This window comes from Hyperoodon ampullatus, assembly GCF_949752795.1.
Source record: "Hyperoodon ampullatus genome assembly, chromosome: 4".
Classification (NCBI taxonomy): domain Eukaryota; kingdom Metazoa; phylum Chordata; class Mammalia; order Artiodactyla; family Ziphiidae; genus Hyperoodon; species Hyperoodon ampullatus.
Window position 1 is genome coordinate 93988890 of NC_136917.1, and position 16551 is coordinate 94005440.

Genomic DNA, 16551 nt, shown 5'->3' on the forward strand with positions numbered 1-16551 from the left:
TTATTATTGATCTGTTGTATTATAAAAAGTTTCAGTTTCAACATGAATTCTCATACCTGTCTAGTCAGGTCACAAATCAGTTTTTCCTTCCCTTGTTATTTCAAGTTAATCTCTTTCATACTCAGTGTGATATTAGTGAGAAAGAAAATAGCACAACCATTTTGAAACTGTTTCTTTTAATTTGAGTTAATTAAGAGTAAAAAAAAGTAAAAATTCAATTCCCTATTTGCACTAACTACATTTCAAGTGCTCAGTGCCTAGTGGCTATCTTATTTGACACTACAGGTCTAGATTGTTAAATCAAAATATTGACTGCTGGTTGTCAGCACTACCCTTAGGTAAAATCATTCTTGCAGAATTTAGCCTGAGCAACTTATATTCAACTCTTTTCAGATTTATAACTAGTTAGCAATTAATATCTTATTATATGGTCTTAAACATACTTGAAAGATGATACATATACAATAAATCAATTTTATTTTATTTTTTGCTTTTTAAGCTTTTTTTGATTGAAGTATGGTTCATTTACAGTGTTGTGTTAATTTCTGCTGTACAGCAAAGTGATTCAGTTATACATATATATATATATATATATTTATATATATATATAAACATTTTTAAAAATTCTTTTCCATTATGGTTTATCACAGGATATTGAATACAGTTCCCTGTACTATACAGTAGGACCTTGTTGTCTATCCATTCTATATATGAGTTTGCGTCTGCTAACCCCAAACTCCCACTCCATCCCTCCCTCACATTCCCTCACCTTTGGCAACCACAAGTCTGTTCTGTATGTCTGTGAGTCCATCTCTGTTTCATAGATAAGTTCATTTGTGTCATATTTTAGATTCCACACGTAAGTGATATCACATGGTATTTGTCTTTCTGACTTACTTCACTTCGTATGATAACCTCTAGTTCCATCCATGTTGCTGCAAATGGTATTATTTCATTCTTTTTATGACTGAGTAGTATTCCATTGTATATATGTACCACATTTTCTTTATCCATTCATCTGTCACTGGACATTTAGGTTGCTTCCATGTCTTGGCTATTGTGAATAGTGTCACTATGAACATAGGGGGTGCATGTATCTTTTTGAATTAGTTTTTTCTGGATATATGCCCAGGCGTGGGATTGCTGGATCATATGGCAACTCTATTTTTAGCTTTCTGAGGAACCTCCATACTGTTTTCCATAGTGGCTGCACCAATTTACACTCCCACCAACAGTGTAGGAGGGTTCGCTTTTCTCCACACTTTCTCCATCATTTGTTATATGTAGACGTTTAATGATGGCCATTCTGACCAGTGTGAAGTGGTACCTCACTGTAGTCTTGATTAAATAAATGACAGTACTGCAGTAGTTCTTAACAGAGTAGACTAGGGGTCTTGAGACCAATATTTGACTTATGAGGAACTCAGTTACAGGAAAAGAAGAGTTACACATATTTTCAAAGTAAAGTAATTTTTTCTGCACATTCACACACACATACAAACTGACATTAAATAGGGAATCACACATTCAGTAACATAAATTATTTACAGACCTTTTGATTTTATAAAAGGACTGAAATTCCTCTGTATACCAATATGCCTTATTCCACTTTTTGCCATCTAATAGCATATTTAGGCTGTTAATCTCTTGGGTCTATGATCCTATGACCCCCACCACTATAGTCTGACTCCAGTGTCATGCAGGGGGGGCTTGTAACCACAGGAGGAGGTTAAGTTGACTTGGTGCAGAGAAGAGGAAAAAGGAGGACACAGAAGGGCATCTCTTTACTATCTGCCTCAAGACCTTAATTCAACCCCCCAAATTAGGGGAATTAAGGGTATAAACTGACTAAACGGTTTTGTGTATAATTTTGAGTAAACCTCCCTAAGCAGAACTGCTTCATTTCCAGTGATGTTTGTAGCACAGATTGGTGAAAGGATCATGTAAGGGAAAATACAAATCTAAAACTAACAAACAAAGAACTTTTTCTGTTGTCAAAAGAGAAAGGGAATTCCACTTCCTTTTTCTTTTAGTATTTTCTTTAGAGAACTTGATATTGTAAATATTTTGTCTGTCCCTTTAAGTTGTATGTAAATCTTTTCAAAAGCTAAATAAGACTCTTGCCAGTTCTGCATCCCAGAAATGTCTTTCTTGGGGGACATAGAAACATCTTTTTAAGTATGTATATTAAAGAGACTGGCATCCTGTCTCCTTGTCATTGTGGGAATTTAGTGTAGATGCCAGGCTCCAAGTAGTAGTTTGCTGCTGGTGGCGAAAATGAAGAAGTTTTATCTTTCCTTTTGATAAAGACAGTTAACACATATGTAATAGATTGTATCTGCCTGACCATATGAAAGTGTAAGATTTCCTTTTTTTTTTTTTTTTTTTTGAGTCTCTTTAGAAGATTGCCTGTGAAGTGTATAGTGGTCTTGTTTAATGCTTATTTAATAATAAAACTGTTTCATTATTTTCTTTTTTTTTTTGAGGAGGTCTTACTGGATTGGCAGGAGATTTTATTGTTAACAATTTTCTTCAAATCTTCAACGCTCAAATCTGCATTATGGCTCTAAAGAAACAGTAGCTGAAGCAAGAAAACAAAATACATTAATGGGTCAAAAAAATGGCAGAATAGTAGGCTCCTGACTTTCCCTGTTCCCAGGGACCCACAGAATACACAGCTACGCATAGATCGATTCCCTCTGAGGGAAATCCAGAACTAGTTGAGACACTTCTACACACTACACTGGGCTACTAAGAAAATACCCACATCAAAATGGTAGGAAAAGCTGAGGCACACTTGCACCATAAAAACCACTCCTGTAACATCACCTTAATTAGTTTGACTAGAGTAATCATTTCATTATGTATGTGTATAACAAATCATCCTGTTGTATACCTTAAAATATATAATTTATTTTAAAAAAATAAAGAAAATGTATTATCAAATGTAGCATAATGTGGTGGGAGAAGCTGGTAGACTGACCTGTAGAAGTGTGAACTGTGTCTTTAGGGGCCCCCCAAAATAAAAGGGCCCCTTGAAGTTGGGCTAGTTTCTGAGTAAACCTGTTGAGAGCTTCAAATAGTTTTAATTTAGCAAATTTAGCAAATATATGAACATGTCTTATTTCATAATCAAAGGCAACCAAAGCTGATATATATCAACTGTAGTTGTAATAATCATTTTCTGGATCAAAATAAGTTGGGTAGGGCTTCCCTGGTGGCGCAGTGGTTGAGAGTCCGCCTGCCGACGCAGGGGACACGGGTTCGTGCCCTTGTCCAGGAGGATCCCACATGCCGCGGGGCGGCTGGGCCTGTGAGCCATGGCCGCTGAGCCTGCGCGTCCGGAGCCTGTGCTCTGCAGCGGGAGAGGCCACAGCAGTGAGAGGCCCGCGTACCGCAAATAAATAAATAAATAAATAAATAAATAAAAATAAGTTGGGTAGATCTCTTCTGTGGTTCCTTAAAATTTAAGAACTCTTTCATACAGCTATGACTTATTCCTAGAGAGTAATATAAATAAAGAAGTGCAGTAAGTCTTTCAGACCACTTGGATTAAGTGGTAGCCTAGCAATTAGGATAAATTATTATCAGAGTAAATTTTATACTGCCAGATTTGCTTTGTCCCGTTGCTATTCTCTAATTCAATATAGGGACCATTAAAAGGACATTCACTCTCTATGACTTGATAATCAGTACACATAGACACAATAAATATGGCTACAACTGTCTGTTTTCCTTTTTTCATTCTTTTTCTTTACACAATAAATATGCTGTCTGTGAAGGTGCTAGAAGAAGACATTGGTGGAAAAGATTACCCGGATATACTTATCAGTTATATAATGTACTGGTATTTTCAGGTGTTAATTTATGGCACGAAGAGATAAAATAGTTGAGTAAGCATGAGTTGAGAATGGAAAACAGACATTTAGGCAAGAATAGCAGGAAAAAATTCTGCTGTCAATTTTAAGGTAGGAGTAGAGGCAGGCTCATGAATCAATGCTGTTGAATATGTATTTTTTCTTCATGATATGTTTTTGTTCATCTTGTGTAAATCTGTAAAACCCTATCCCTCTCTTTCTAGATAGATAGATAGGTAGATAGATAGATAGATAGATAGATAGGCTGACCAACCACAGCCAGACCAGAGTCGTAATATAATCCTGTAATTTTCAGATGATGAAGTATAGAGGAATATCTGTTTCCTGCAGTCCAGTGATCCACAGGGCACATTAAATATAACTATTGGCACATTCAGGTAGTGCTTGATAGATCACTTATTTTTGGTTTCATAATTTGTATTGGAATTGAATTCTAAATGCAAGTACAGTGAAATACTCTGAATTATAAAAGTAGATAAATTATGTGTGTTAAATGATTTTCTTCATTCTATAAATATAATACATTCCCAGTTAAAGGGAAACAAACTAGATACCATAAATCTGATAATTTTCTGGAAAGCATGAAATTAACTGAACTATTTGAACATGGTTTCTCTTAAAAACAAGTGGTATTGTTATTACCCAACCAAAGTCAGCTGTCTGGCTAGTGTAGTACCTTCCTGCTAAAGAGCTGTAGTTGCTATGTTACATGGTCTCACATCACCAGATGGCATTCAGTATTCTGAAAGGTACTAGCTAAAGGGTTTTGAAAGAGAGCTCCTTGGTCAAATTTTCACAAAGATAATTTGACATTATTAACAAGTGCTGTCTGGTTATTTTATACACAGATGGAGATAAAACTAATAAGAATATCCCCTTGCTTTCAGAACAGTAGCACAAACATACCATCGTCTGCACATTTATGTAAATTACCAAAACTAATCTATTCAAAGGAAACATATTGATACATTTACAAAGTTCTAATTATAGAATGTTTCTCTTCAAAAAAATCCACCCCTAGTTTTTCATAGAAGGTATATGGACCTGTTCTCTATATAAGATTTCCCACTTGTTCTAAGATTTCATTTTACATTTAATCGAGATGTACTAATATTTGAGATAAGAGTCCTGTGTGCAACTTATGTCAGGAGAGTCTTATAAAATTTCATTCAAGTCCTCTAGAGTACAATAAGGAATTTATTCTAATGCATAAAGAATATGTTGAAATTGAGTGCAATACTGCATACAGTTTTCAGAGGCATCACTTAATTGATTAAGAGTACCCAACTCATAATAATTTTGATGAATCGGTTTTAGAAATGTCACCTTCCTGCCAAATTCTCAATGTGTCACCAAATGGAATAAGGCCTAAACAATGAGACCTCATTTCTTCTTTACTTATCTCCTGATTTGTTGTTTTCTTAATTCTCTCTCTTCCCACAGCTAGCCAGAACAAAACACTCCCCTCTTGATGAAGTTTTTTTGCCCATTTATGACCTGTAAAGAATATGAGATTCCTACTACTAGATCATCATAAGAAGTGAAGTTAGTGGCATAGGAGTTGGATATCAAAGGAAGAGATGGATATACTGGCAGATATAATACTATGAAGAGAAAGCCAATTAGAAGGATAAGCCCAGCTTTGTGATATAGGTCAAACTAGAGTGTAGGAATATATCTCTGGAAAACAAAGAAACAGCCTATAGAGTCTATAGTGTATTGCTTAGTTTACTGATCCATATTAGTCTTTCAAACATTAGGCTCTTTTTGAAAAGAAAGAAAGCTAGGGATTATATAATACAATTTTTTTTTGCATAGGAGAAAACCTAGGTTAGACAGGTAAATATATTGCTCATGGAGACACATATAACTAGTGGATACGTCAGATCTAGATATCAAATACCTTGACTTCCTTATAGTATTACTTTTCACAAAACCATGTATTTACAACTGTAAAATTCTGTATCCTGTAAGCAGAATTTCTAAAATGTTTCCCCAAAGATACCCAGCTCTAGTCCCTAGAATTTGAATATAATGAGTTATCACTCCCATGATTACGTTAATTTTGTATGTCACAGTTGACCTTAATATAGATCAATTACGAAGGTGGGTTGGATGAGCCCTTAATAGCTTGAGAGCTTTCTCCTGATGATGGCAGAAGGGGAAGTCAGACAGATTTGGCATATGAGAAGGATTTCTCATACCACTGCCGGCTAGAAGACTGAGGGAGCTACATGTAAAGACGGAAGAACAGCTTCTAGGAACCAAATGCAATTCCAGATGACATCAAGCCAGAAACTGTGTACTTCAGTTCCACAATCACGAGGAACTGAATTGTATCAATAACATGAATGGTCTCAGAAGCAGTTCTTCCCAGAGCCTCTAAATAGGAGTCCCACTTGGTCCACATCTTATTATTGGCCTTGAGAGACCCTAAGCACATCTGGACTTTTGACCTACAGAATTGTGAGATAATGAGTGATTGTTTTAAGCCACTAAGTTTGTTATAATTTGTTACTCAGCGATAAAAAACTAATACACAAATATCATCTATCAATTTGACGTAATTTTTAAATATGCTAAGATGTCACTGGTGAAATTTTCATTATAAACTCACTTTTACTGAGTATAAAATTGAAATAAAATTGATGACACATTACTAAGAGTCAACCTAGCAATGTGTATCAAAAGCCTTAAAATCTCTCTTTTGGTTTGAAAGAGTAGTTCCCATTTAGGAGTTTATCCTGAGAAATAATCATGGATATGGGAAAAGATAAGTGCACAAGATGCTGTTTGCAACACTGAATGGATCACTATACTGTGGTCAGCAGTGTACCCTTCATCTCTCCTAGACACCATTCCCCACCACAGCTCACTTCCTCATGGCTTTGGTAGCATCTGCCTAGAACCAAGATAAGCCAATTAAAATCCTTCGCCAAAACTGTGTAATGCAATTTGCATTGTTTATTTGTGGAAGAAACTAGGAAAATAAGGCTTGATACTATCAATGAACATCTTGCCATGTGGTGGAAATCAGTCTGCATTTGGTAAGAAAAAAACTGAAAAAGGAAGGAAACAAGATGACAGGAGAGGGAATAAAAGGGTACTGGTACCAATTCCATTGTGGAAGAGGGGGTTCCGCTACATCATCAAACAACTCTCAAACACCAGCAGGTTGCCGGAGAAGTCAATTTAATTCTGACACTACCTACTTGGAGATAGCATCAGATTCCACAGGTTTAGGGTTCAGTCCTACAAAACTGCTACCCGCTTTAGACACAGGTCACCAGCCCAGGCTGTTAGCTGTGTTTCTGACCAACCAACTACAAACTGGAGGTTCCAGTGTCCCCCTCCAACTCAGGATGCCAATCACAAGTCCAAATTATCAATTGTACTTCTGACTGACTGGCTATATTTATTTTTATTTTTTATTTTTTGGTTCTCATTCTCTTTTTTAAAAATTTATTTTATTGAAGTATAGTTGATTTACAATGTTGTGTTAATTTCTGCTATGCAGCAGTGATTCAGTTATTCATATATACATACATTCTTTTTAATATTCTTTTCCATTATGGTTTATCATAGGATATTGAATATAGTTCCCTGTGCCATACAGTAAGGACCTTGTTGTCTATCCATTCTATATATAATATCAATAATTTGCATCTGCACATCCCAAACTCGCAATCCATCCCTCCCCTACCACCTCCCCTTGGTAACCACAGGTCTGTTCTCTATGTCTGTGAGTCTGTTTCTGTTTCGTAGATAAGTTCATTTGTGTCATATTTTAGATTCCACATGTAAGTGATACCATATGGTATTTGTCTTTCTCTTTCTAACTTACTTTACTTAGTATGATAATCTCTAGTTCCATCCATGTTGCTGCAAATGGGATTATTTCATTCATTTTTATGGCTGAGTAGTATTCTATTGTATATATGTATCACATCTTCTTTATCCATTCATCCGTTGATGGAAATTTAGGTTGTTTCCATGTCTTGGCTATTGTGAATAGTGCTGCTATTAACATAGGGGTACATGCATCTTTTTGAATTATAGTTTTGTCTGGATATATGCCCAGGAGTGGGATTGCTGGATCATATAATAATCCTATTTTTAGCTTTCTGAGGAACCTCCATACTGTTTTCCATAGTGGCTGCACCAATTTACATTCCCACCAACAGTGTAGGAGGGTTCCCATTTCTCCACACCCTTTCCAGCATTTGTTGTTTGCAGATTTTTAAATAATGGCCACTCTGACCGGTGTGAGATGGTACCTCATTGTAGTTTTGATTTGCATTTGTCTAAAAATTAGTGATGTTGAGCATCTCTTCATGTGACTGTTGGCCATCTGTATTTCTTCTTTGGAGAAATATCTATTTAGGGATTCTGCCCATTTTTTGATTGGGTTGCTTGTTTTTTTGCTGTCGAGTTGTATGAGCTGTTTGTATATTTGGAAATCAAGTGCTTGTCAGCCACATTGTGTGCAAATGTTTCTCCCATTCTGTAAGTTGTCTTTTCGTTTTCTTTATGGTTTCCTTTGCTGTACAAAAGCTTGTAAGTTTGATTAGGTCCCATTTGTTTATTTTTGCTTTTATTTCTATTGCCTTGGGAGAATGACCTAAGAAAACATTGGTATGATTTATGTCAGAGAATGTTTGCCTATGTTGTCTTCTAGGAGTTTTATGATGTCACATCTTATATTTAAGTCTTTAAGCCATTTTGAGTTTATTTTTGTGTATGGTGTGAGGGTGTGTTCTAACTTCATTGATTTACATATGTGGCTGTCCAGCTTTCCCAATGCCACTTGGTAAAGAGGCTGTCTTTTCTCCATTTTAAATTATTGCCTCCTTTGTCGAAGATTAATTGACCATAGGTGCATAGGTTTATTTCTGAGCTCTCTATTCTGTTCCATTGATCCATAAGTCTGTTTTTGTGCTGGTACCATGCTGTTTTAATTAATGTAGCTTTGTAATATTGTCTGAAGTCTGGGAGGGTTATGCCTCCTGCTTTGTTCTTCTTCCTCAGGATTGCTGTGGCAATTCTGGGTCTTTTATGGTTTCAGATAAATTTTGGGATTATTTGTTCTAGTTCTGTGAAAAATGTCATGGGTAATTTGATAGGGATCGCATTAAATCTGTAGATTGCTTTGGATAGTATGACCATTTTAACAGTATTAATTCTTCCAATGCAAGAGCATGGGATATCTTTCCATTTCTTTGAATCATCTTCAGTTTCCCTTATTAATGTTTGATAGTTCTCAGTATTTCACCTCCTTGATCAGGTTTATTCCTAAGTATTTGTTTTTGATGTGATTTTTAAAGGGTTTTTTTCTTTTTACACTCCCTTTCTGATATTTCATTGCTAGTGTAAAGAAATGCAGCTGATTTCTGTATGTTAATCTTGTATCCTGCTACCTTGCTGTTTGATTACTTAGCTAGAGTGGCTCAAAGAACTCAGGAAACCCATTTATTCACTAGATTGCTGGTCTATTATAAAAGGATATAACTCAGGAACAGCCAGGTGGAAGAGTTGCATAGGGCAAGGTGTGGGGAAAGGGCTTGGAGCTTCCATGCTCTCTCCAAGTATGCCACTTTCCCCAAATCACCACATGTTCACCAACCTGGAAGCTCTCCATACCCACTCCCTTTGGGTTTTTAATGGAGGCTTCATTACATAGGCATGATTGATTAAATCATTGGCCATTGTTGACTGATTCAACCTCCAGTCCCTCTCCCCTTCCCAGAGATCTGGGGTGGAACTGAAATTTCCAACCCTCTAATCATGTGGTTGGTTCTCCTGGCAACCAGCTCCCACAGGTCCAAAAGTAACCCCATTAACATAACAACACACCTTTTATTGCTTTCATCACTCAGGAAATTTCAAAGATTTTAGGAGCTCTGTACCAGAAACAAGGACAAAGACCAAATATATATTTCTTATTATAAATCACAATATCATACAGAATGAGAGATGGATCTTGGAGGAATTGAAACCCTAGTCCCAGTGATTCATGAGACCCTGCCATATCCATACATTTGTTATGGTTTGTTGGTAGAAGTCATCCTTCATCTGCAGGAGGTATACTAGTATTTTTCAAATAAAATAATTTTGGTCTACTTCTTGCTTAAGTTGATTTGAGTTAGATTTGTGTTGCTCAAAAATAAGACTTTGACTAATTCACAGTTGTATTTGTAATAGCAACAAAAGTGAAATTCCAGCTTTAGCATAGTAAGTAAACTATGGCACTTTCATGTAATGGAATTTTATGCAACTATTAAAAATCAGATTTGAAAAATAATGGCCTAGGAAATTGTTTACATTATAATATTACATGAAAATTGAGGATACAAACAATATGAGTCTATTAGTTGATACTAAAATGTTAAAACTTATAAAGAGAAGAAAAATGAAAGAGGGCACACTAACACATTAATAGTTGTCACTACCAACTATTTTCTATTTATTTTTTATTATTCTTCACTCCTCTCTCTTGTTCAACAATGTACGTAAATTACTTTTACAATAAGAAAAATAATTCACCATATTTAAAATGGTCCTCTGATTAAAAAGCAGCTTAAGCTTTATAAAGAAATAGACAATTCACTTGTTCTTAGTAAAAATAACAGTCAAAAGAAGACATTGGATTATATTCCCATACCTCTTTCAGATAAAATGTTAATGAATATCTTTATATTTGTTTTTCTTTAAAAGTGTCAGTTTCTAGTCAATTAAAATGCAAATGTAAAGTATCCAAATTCAATGCAATTTTGCATCAAGTAAACTTCCTCCTTTGTTTCTATGTATTTTCCCCAAGTGCCCCCTCCAGTTTAAGCAGCAAAATTGTTTTGGTATTTAAGAAAGCATACAACTACAATGACTTTGTGATTATTACAACTATACTTTGTCATCTTTTGTTCTAGCAAATTCAAGTATTTTTAGTTCATATGTTTTTTACATGCATACTATAAGGACCTCAAACAGAGCATAGGTGATAACTGAGAAATCGAGTCTCCTTTCTCTGGATAGAGGCAGTAGAGTCATTTCACTGTGAGCTCATGATATACATATACTTAACCCACAGCTTTTATTTAACTCCTATATGTCAACCAATATGCTACACAGAATGGGAGAATACTTGAGACATACGTATCATTTTTTAATGGTTGTTTTAGCTACTATCAGTAGAGTTCCTAGTAGTAGATTCCAAGAACTGCACAAGTTATTTACATAACTCTGAGTAAGTATTATTGTCATTTTAGAGTTTGGGTACTTGGGGTTTGGGACTGGGAGATTTCAAAGCTTGCCCAAGGTGACATGAATAGATATACTAGCTTTTGGTCTGTTGGGCTTCAAATCCTGTACATTTCATGCCTAATGCCTTCATGAAATCTGTAATATATAATATACATATGACACTCACTCCCTTGGCCTAACTTTGACTGTGTAATGTGTCCCATGTTACTCCAAGTACTAGTCTGCCTTACCTATAAGTCGCTGATAACTATAGGTTGGAAATAATATATGGAAAGACTTGGGAATTGCAACTCTGGCTCCAGGATTGTTGTGTTATTTATGCCAACAAATTAGAGAATAGCTTTGCCATGTTGTATTTTTTGGGTATGACACCAAAGGCAGAAGCAGAAAAAAAAAAAGACAAACTGGACTTCATCGAAAAGTATAAACACTTATGAATCAAAAGACATTATCAACAGAGTAAAAAGGTAACCCACAAAATGAGGAAAAATATTTGCAAAGCATATATCTGGGAAGAAATTAATATGTAAAATATATAAAGAACTCCTAAAATTCAACAACAATAAAACAACCCATTTCAAAAATGGGCAAAGATGAACAGACATTTCTCTAAAGAAGGTATACAAATGGCCAATAAGCACATGAAAAATGCTCACCATCACTAATCATTCGGGAAATGGAAATCAGAACCACAATGAGATAACACTTCACACACAGTGGGATGACTATTATTAAAAGAAAAAGCAGAAAACAAGTGTCGACATAAATGTGGAGAAATTAGAACCCTTGTGCATTGCTGGTAGGAATTGAAAATGGTGTGGCTGCTGCAGAAAACAGTATGATGGTTCCTCAAAACTTTACACATAGAATTATCATTTGATAGAGCAATTGCATTTCTGGATATATACACAAAAGAACTGACATGTGCTGTTCTCATCTTCTTATTGCAATTGAGGAAATTGTGGAACAGAGGAGGAATATCGACTTTGCCAAGCTCACACTACAAATAAGTGACAGAGCCAGGATTTGAACTTGGTATTATAATTCTTCTCTGAACCATCACATTATATTGGCCCATCCGCTTCCCAAACTGCAGTGCTATTTACTCACTCAGCCTTGCAAGTATCCACAGCCCAGCATATTCTGAGTCATAGATCAATCCTGAAACCAGAATTGCAAAGGCTAGGGGTTTTGCTACATTCTCAGGCCTTTCTGACATTTATTGTTACTACATCCTTCACCCCATTTCCCATCTTCTCTATATTACCATTAAACACCAACATCCTGACCCCACTGTATTTTTAAGATTTTGATGTGTCTCTTCTTGAAATGGTGACTATCCTAAAGAATTCTACCTTTGTGAGGGATTTAATTTTATTGTTGTGAAGGTGAATAAAAAGGAAAAGACACAGTGGTTATTATCAGGTCATTTTGTAACATACATAAGAGGAAAGATTAATATACATTCTTTTATTCACTCATTTTACTAATATTTCTTGTGTATCAACTGTATGTCATAAGCTGGGGAGAATTATTATGAGGAAAAGAGACAAAATACTTGCACTGTAGTAGCTTGCATTCTAGTGGAAGTGTCAGATAAAAAAGTAAACCAAATAAATACCTACCTACCTATCTATATAGATATAGACATATGTACTTACATAACTATGACAATACAAAATGATATACACACAAATATTATGAGTGTGTTGAAAAGGAATAAGTGCTATGGAACAAGCAGGAAAGACTAAGGGGTATTAATATGCCAATAATGGCAGTAATGGAAAGTAATGAGTTGTCTTTAGAAATCTCATTGAGAAGATGATATTTCAACCAAAGCTTGTGCTAATGGGGTATCATAAATTCAAAAGTTTATTACAAAGCATAGGAGTTATGGAAGGTTTTAATATAAGGGTTGATCTTGGTCTTATTCAAGTGTATATGAGGTTTGCAGAAGTAAAACAAAGAAAGGAGGGTATTCTAGGTAGGATGAATTGCTTCAGAGAAGTACAGGTTACTTTAAGAAGAGACTGAGTAAACCAGCTTTCTAAAAGCAAGGAATGTACTTGGAAATTGGTCAAAATGAGACCAAATTTTGGATTACATCAAAATGTGGCAGATGAGTTTAAATCTGAAGGGGAAATAGAATCTCACTTCTCAAATGTGTTTTTGTTGTTCTGTTATAATCCTGGTACTATTCTTTGTGAGAAAGGGGTTTCATGATTTAAAAATTCAGTTATTTTTGAAATTTGACTACTATGTTCACATATTCATCCTAGAATCATTATGTATATAAACATACCATGTAAATATAAATGTATTTAAACTAACATACAGTGAGTGTTTACTCTAGACAGGTACTAAGCTAAGGATTTCACATTTTAATTATAACATTAATTCTAAGAAACAGGTAACTAGTTATTATACCTGTCTTACAAATGTTTGACCAAAGCATGATCAAAGTAATTTCCTCTAATTCATAAATTAAAGTGATATAGTATTCATAGTCATATCTCTGTGATTCAGGATGTGTTACAAATTATTATGCAGCACTGTTCCCTTGAGGAGATTCATATCTGCATATTTGTTGAGCATCTACTGTCTACTAGGTATTAGATAAAATGGCAAATTATTGAGTTTTCTGCCTGAGTTTGGGCATGTGACAAATATTCCTGCTACCTCTATTTAAAACAAATTTATTAGAGGACAGAACTACTGGAGTACATCAAAAAGAAAATAATTACTGATAAGGAATACATAAAACAGTTGTTATTCAGAGATGACATAAATACAGAGAATTCAAATGAACTTACAATCCATTATACATAGATAGATAAACCGAGGAATGGAACAAAATAGGAAATTCAGGGGCTTCCCTGGTGGCGCATTGGTTGAGAGTCCGCCTGCCGATGCAGGGGACACGGGTTCGTGCCCCGGTCCAGGAAGATCCCACATGCCGCAGAGCGGCTGGGCATGTGAGCCATGGCCACTGAGCCTGCGCGTCCGGAGCCTATGTTCTGCAACGGGAGAGGCCACAACAGTGAGAGGCCCGCGTACCGCAAAAAAAAAAAAAAAAAAAAAAAAAAAATACCATGTGCAATAATATTGAAAACATTGTATTCCTCTGCGTAAGTATAGCAAAAAGGTGTAAGATGTTTATACTTAAAAACTACAAAATATCACTGAGAAAAATTAGAGAAGAACTAAATAAATGGAGGAACATACCAGTTTATAAACTGGAAGATTTAGTAACATGATCATATCAACACTCTCAAAATTGATCTTTAGATACAATGCAATTGTAAGCTAGATCTCAGCATATTTTTTCATGGAAATTGACAAGCTGATTTAAAGTGTACATGGAAATGTTAAAGACAAAAAATTGTCAAGGCAGTTTTGAGGAAGGACAACAAATTTGGAGAATTTACACTACCAAATACCAAAACCTACCATAAAGAAAACTACACTATAGAAGTAGCATATTGTAGAACTAGCTATTTCATACCTTGGTGTATGCCAAGAAGAAAGCATGCTTATTATCACAAAATATTATATATCAGATTACTAATAGCACTATTAATAAGCACTGATATATAAAATATCCACTATCTTTTTACAATAGAAAGGAAAACACATTTTGGTGTATTCACAAAATGGAATGCTATGCAGCAATGAAAAGGAATACATTATAACTATATAAAACAATACGGATGAATCTCACAAACATAATGTTAAGTTAAAGCAACATGAAAGAAAAGAATACTTTATTGATGATTGTACTTTGGTACACTTTACAGCCCATAAGGGTGTTAGAAATTAAGACAGTGATTTCTTTTAGTAGATGTTTCGGGGGACTGGTAATGTTAAGAAGGGGGTACACAGGTGATTGGAGTAGCCTGTATTTTTTTTTTAACATTATCTTTATTGGAGTATAATTGCTTTACATTGTTGTGTTAGTTTCTGCTGTATAACAAAGTGAATCAGCTATACGTATACATATATCCCCATATCCCCTCCCTCTTGCATCTCCCTCCCACCCTCCCTACCCCACCCCTCTAGGTGGTCACAGAGCACTGAGCTAGTCTCTCTGTGCCATGCATGGAGTAGCCTGCATTCTTGTCCTTAATCTCATTGGTGTCTACATAGCTCTTTTCTCTGTTTAAAAGTTTGCTAATTTGTATATTTATGAGATGTGCACTTTCTGATGTGAAAAGAAAATTACAAAATAGCATATTGGGGAACAGATTTAGGCAGAGATTTGTTGAGTGAAGTTAATAGAATTGTCTATATTACCATAGAAAAGGTCCAAAAATATTTGCTTCTGAGATATCTAGAACTGCAGTTTAAATGTGACATTACCCATGGATTCATTATTTACATAGGAGAATATATTTTTCCCATTGTATTCTACAAAGATATTTTCAACTAATATTTACCATATGCATTGAATTTGGGTAAATGATTCTATCATTTTGTAACCTAATGAACCTAAAGAATCCAATAATTAATAATTTAAGATAGGAATTGAGCAAATAGAAAAGATAACAGAATCAAATTCTTCATTTCAATGTCTTGCCATGAAAAAGTATAGCCAAAATCACAAATAATTTTTATTATGTATGACAAATATGTACCAAAATATCTATTAATAATCTATAAGATCATTTTAAATTAACAGTCAGTAAGCTTCTACATAATGAGATTATTGAAGGGTTTTAATTGCTTGGGTTGGCAGATGGTTAGAATGTTATATACAGTTCTTCAATAAAGCATAGATATGTATGAGGACTCTCAGAGATTCAACTCTATGAATCTGTAATGTGATGCTTTGTTTTGGAAAATACTGGTGACAAATTATTCCCAACAAACCACCATGCATAAATGTAAGTGTTGACTGTTAAGCAGCAAAACTGATTATGTTTGTCACTTCTATATTCTTCTGAATGTCATTTCTTATTTCTTAAAAAATCACACTGTAGCATCCTAACTTTATCACTACATATTTGCTACTGAATCAACAAATAATTTTATTTTTTAAATATTAGGTAGTTAATTGTCAAAAATATATTTATACATATCTTTGTCTACATTAGTGTGTATGTGTGTGTCAGAGTAAGAATCTGTTAATTATAAATAGTGATAGGGATAGGATGTTCAATTGTTTGTGATGTTTTAGTGAGAAATACCTAGTCTGAAATTTTTTCTACAAGCCACCAAATGGATAAATGGACATAGAACAGAAAAAGAATTAAAAATAGTGTTTTGATTATTTCATGCTGTGTTATAAACTATCCCAATGCTCAGTGGCTTAACACAACCATTTTATTTGTTTGCTCATGATTATGCAAATTTCTCAGGGTTATATGGAGATATCTTGTCTCTCCTCCACTTGGCAGTAACAGGGGTACCTCAGATA